Raw genomic sequence first — 5,387 nt, 5'->3', positions numbered from 1 at the left:
CAGTGTTTATATATCCTTTAGACAATTAGTTTCAGTCATAGAGTGTGGACACTCGGTATATATTAAGTGGGGACATACAATGCCTCTCCTTTATAGCCTGGCTTGCTTCACTCAGCATTAGATCTGCATCTCCCTTACAATGAGGGATGATGAGCATTTTTTCATATGCCTTTTGGTTACTTGTGTGTCTTCCTTAGAAAGTGTTTTTTTCGGGAACCAGCAGTTAGCGTAATGGCTATGTCGCTGGATTCCCACGTAGTCGACCGCGGTTCGTGTCCCGGACCCGGTGGCTTAAAACTCACGCCGGGCGCGTGTGCGTGCGTGCCCAAGATCCCGAGAGGAGAATGGAGGAGAAGGGATTGCGGCGTGACCATCCCCCCTGGGGGGTGATTTCTCGCTTTCTGTCTCTATGTCTCTCTCTGTCTGTCTGGCGAGCGCACGCGCCCTACAGTGAAAATCTCTCAAAAAAAAAGTGTTTTTTTCTAATTCTCCCATCTTTTAATAGGGTTAATTATCTTTTTTTCCGGATGGATGCTTGAGTTCCTTCTATATTCTGGTTGTCAGCTCCTTATCTGATGCATAGCTTACAAAAATATTTTTCCACTCCAAGGGCTGTCATTCACACTAATTATTGTGTCTTTTGCCGTGCAGAAACTTCTTAATCTGATGTAATTCCACTTGTCTACTTTTGGGATTATTGACTGTGCTTTGGGGGTCTTATTTAAGAAGTCTTTGCCTACCCCAATGTCTCCCAGAGTTTCTCCAGTGTTTTCTAGGAACAGTTTTATAATTTGAGGTCTCAGGTTTAGATATTTGATCCACTTTGAGTTGACTTTTGTCAAAGGTGAGAGGTAGGGGTTCAGATTCATCTTTCTGCAGCTGCATATTCAGTTTTTCCAGCACCATTTGCTAAAAAGGTTTTCCTTCTCCCACTAGATTGACTGGTACCCCTTGTCAAAACTCAGTTGACTGTATGTCGGGGAGTTTATTCCTGGGGATTCTATTCTGTTCCATTGGTCCATCTGTCTATTTCTGTTTTGATTACCACAGCTTTGTAGTATATTTTTGGGTCAGACATAAAGCTGAACAATCCTCCACCAAAAATGGGAGAGAAAATGTTATCTATGCCATCACCTCCATTTCTACCTTCCCAAAGTTCTTGTTCTCCAAATCTGTCATAAAACTCCCACTTCTCAGGATTTGATAGTACTTCATATGCAAAATTTATTTCTTTAGATTTATCACCAGCATTTGGGTTCTTATCAGGATGGTATTCCTTGGCTAACTTTCTGTATGCCTTCTTTAGCTCATTCTCGCTGACTATGGGTGTGACACCTAAGATATAATGCAGTTTCATGTCAACTTCATTGGCTGTGGTAGTTGCCCCATGGAGATCAGGGTAGAAAGTGGCGGTGTAGATGGAGCAGAGCCTAGTCCACAAGCAGAGGTGCAGCGCAGGCTAAGGGAGCAAGTCCTCTTTCTTTCATGCCACATAAACCCATGTAAAGTTCTGAAGACTGTGGCAAGTGGTTTCTAAATGGTCTCTGAATAGCTTTACATAGGAACATAGAAACCAGTGATCATGGTAGGGACTACTCCTAGATGGCAAGGGATCTGTAGCCTGGTTTGCTTTGGGAACATTTAAGAAATAAGAGAAAATGAAAACAGCTGGATCGAAATCCTAACCCATGCTATAATGTGATATACCTCAGGAGTCAATTTAGGGACAGACACATACCCCAGGAAGCCCTTAGTGCTTCCACACAGCAAGGAAATAACAACCTTCCCAGTAGCCTGTGCAAAGGCCAAGAAGCTGAGAGGCCCCTCAAAGGGAGGATTCAGAAGTTATAAGAGGTTAAAGGGTGTGGTTGGGCACAATGACCAACAAAGATTTTGGACGCCTGCTTCAAAATGGGTCTGTACTGGAACTGCCAAACAAGGTAGAAAAAGACTCAGTTTAGTTTTGGGCTGACTTCAGAGGGGGCAATATGTGCCACAAACAGCCAGCTATGAAAAAGTATCTGCTCCCTCTGGAAAATCATGGCCGTTAGCACATTTCCCAACATGACATCAACCAAGGACCAGCGCCAAGAATGTGACTTTCACGTTTCTGCAACAACAATTTCCTCTTCCTGCCTGTTTTTTTTTTCTTATACATATAATTAAAAGAGCCAGTCAATCATTTAAAAACTATGAACATCTTAAGCACTTCCAGACTTTGCAAGTAGTAATTATTAATAGAAACAAGTGACCATGCCTCGTAAAAAATGTTATTTTACATATCCCTTTTCTGGTTCCTTAAAGGAGATTTACATATTTGTCCATGCTGAACTGAAGTAATATGATTTGACACAATGACCACATCAAAATGGATTTTATCCTACTTGATTTATATCACCAGCCTTGCACATAAATATTGCATTTTGCCTGCCTAAAGACTTAAGCCTACAGACAGAGGACTGGAAGTAAACCAGTCTACACTTTAAGAAGAATACAGTAGAGCAAAAGAACAAAATATTAGGAAAGCCTAGATGTGTAACTGGCTCATTGAGTTCAGACTTACCCAGAAGCTACTATAAAATCTAAAGGGAAAGCAATATTCATTATTCAGGTTTTGCCCTCAACATCTCCTCATCATTCTATTCTTGTCTAGTCTGCCTTTTCTTGTGAGTCATCACATTTCTTTAATCTGGAAAAGATTAATGTCTTATTTTTTGACTGTTCTAGATCCCTCTGTTAGCTTTTTTCTCCAGCAATTATTGTGTCATCTGTTAGCTTTTTTCTCCAGCAATTATTGCGTCATCAGCCCTCCCAATATGACAGAGATTTTTAAACCATCCAGCTACATACCTCAGGTTTAGTTACATCATAAGCAACAACCTTTCAGTGGGAATCCCTTCAGCTGGAGCTGTAAAGGAAACTAAGGCCTAAAAATGTTTCCATCAACCCAAGTAAGGAGGGGTTTCCAATTTGCCTGGTACTGGATGGACTATTTCTGCTACATACCCTATGTGAAGAGCTTGATTTGCTACTAAAAGAATTTTGCCCTCCACTTTCTAGTTACAAAAGTATCTCATTAAAAGAAAGCTATGTCATGCCAGGAGGTGGACTCATAGAGGTCACTGTGGTAGGAGGGGACTCCAAAAGTTTGTGGAAAATGGGATTAAAGTATATGACTGTAGTGAATTTTCACTTAAGAGCATGGGTCTGTTTTGCACCAAGGATTAATAAGTAATACATAAATAAATAAATATAAATAAAACTAACCCAGGGACCAATAGTTACCGTAATGGCTATGTCACTGGACTCCCATGTAGTTGACTGCGGTTCAAGTCCTGGAGGCTTAAAAATCATGCCAGGCGCATGTGCATGCGTGTGTGCCCAAGATTCCAAGAGGAGAATGGAGGAGAAGGAATTGCGGTGTGGCCATTCCCCCTAGGGGGTGATTTCTCTCTTTCTGTCTCTCTGTCTCTCTCTGTCTGTCTGGTGAGTGCACGTGCCCTATAACAAAAAAATAAATACATGAATAAAATAAAATAAAACTAACCCAGAGCCAGTTCCTCAGCTTCTCAGACTTCAGAAATCAGCTTAAAAGACCAGTTTTCTATTGTACTTTGATGAGATTGTTAGTCATGTTAAAGAAGTGTAAAGTGATCTTCACAAAATTATGTGAGAATCCAAAGAAATGTTGAAAGTCTTATCTTAGGAAATAAGCCTCTTGATTTTCATTTTCCTATAGCTTTGCATCTAATTCATCAGATTTTCACATTAATTCTTCCTTGAGAACATATCCCATATTTATCCACTCCTCCTTATCCACTACTAACACTTAACTCCAGTTATTTCTCTCGCCTAGATTACTATGATAGCATCCTGACAGGTCTCCTGGCCTACTTTCTTGACCCACTACTGTCCATTCTACATGATGAGTCAGAACCATTTAATTGTCATACTGAAAGACCTCCTAGCTTACTATTACAGTCACGATAAAATAAAAATGTTTTAACATAAACAACTAGACTGTATATTATCTGTCTCTACTTTCATCTAATACCACTCCTTCTTTATCAACATGCTTCAGTCATACTGGCCTTTATTTATTTACTTATTTATTTTACAATTGAAGTATGAATTTATTTTGGTACACAAGCTTTTTGAAATTCACAGTTTTCCCATTACACGTATTTTCGATGAGCTTTTTTATTCTGAAATATTTTTAAAATTAATTAATTTCTTAAGCATCGTCACAGTATACAAAATATGATTTCCCATCAAGAATATACTGTGTAGTATAACAGTATATTCTTCTATTCTACTATCTCTATCTCTACAGAGATTAAAGCTATAATATGTCATACTGGCCTTTCTAGTCTACTTACTTATCACACTCCTAGTTGTTCCCTCTGTCTATAAGTGTTCCCCAAGATTTCATTTTGCTGAGTTCTTGTCATTCAAATTTCATTTTTATGTCATTCAGTTATTCTATATTATATCACCATGTTTCTTTTACCTTAATTAAAAAATTTTTTTTCTCCCCTCATGGCTACATTGTATATTGATCTAATCAAAGTTATTACCATATACATTATTGTCAACAGGTAACTTTCCATTTTTATTTTTTCCATTTTTATATCTATTAAATATTTTGCTTTCCTCCTCCCATGGCTCCCTCATCCCATTGCCTACCCCCTCACACAATGTCTCTATTATTAAATTTATGAATATTTTCTTTATTATAATTCCCTTATAATATCAAACCAACATATAATCTGTACAAGAACAGGAACATTAGCAACCTTATCCAACTTCATTCCCTGCCACTAGAACTTTGTCCAGGGCTTAATATTAAATGAAAGCAGAATTTTGTTATATTTCTCATTGTATCACCATGGCCTGTAACAGTGGTAGGAACTGAATATTGATTCAGTAAGTGAATAAATAGTAGGAATAAAATTAATATTTTTGAATGTGTTAAAGCCAGCTAATTCTCATTTTGTACCAATTATTTGTCTTTGGTATAATAATACGCAAAGTATAAGCTTTTAAAATGTTTATGAGGTACAAAAAGAAAGTAATCTTCTGGATGTTATTCACTCTTTACTTTTATCATATATCTTCTGCTGTTTTTTAAACAATAATTATTTTATAAATTTATTAATTTTATTCATCTTTTTAAAAAATTTATTTATTTACATTAATTCACTATGTATCATTACAGCATACAAAATGAATTTTCCATCCAGAATACACTGTATATTGGCTCAATAAAGCAATAAAGCACATCAACATATGTGTTATCAACAAATAATTTTATATTTCTTATGTCCTGTATATTTTGCTTTTTTTTTTTTTTTTCCATCCTTGATTCCCTATCCCTCACCCTCTGC

General features: G+C 37.3%; 1 pseudogene; it reads right to left on the bottom strand.

Annotated features, from left to right (window-relative positions):
- LOC102473568 (dnaJ homolog subfamily A member 2 pseudogene) overlaps positions 1 to 1,357 on the bottom strand; it is a 6,021-nt pseudogene extending 4,664 nt beyond the window's left edge.
- Between the last annotated feature and the right edge of the window lie 4,030 nt (positions 1,358 to 5,387).

The sequence above is a fragment of the Tupaia chinensis genome, unplaced genomic scaffold (assembly GCF_000334495.1).
Source record: "Tupaia chinensis unplaced genomic scaffold, TupChi_1.0 Scaffold000357_1, whole genome shotgun sequence".
Taxonomy (NCBI): Eukaryota; Metazoa; Chordata; class Mammalia; order Scandentia; family Tupaiidae; genus Tupaia; species Tupaia belangeri.
Note: the sequence above shows the minus strand (reverse complement) of the source record. Positions and strands in the feature narration are given on the sequence as shown.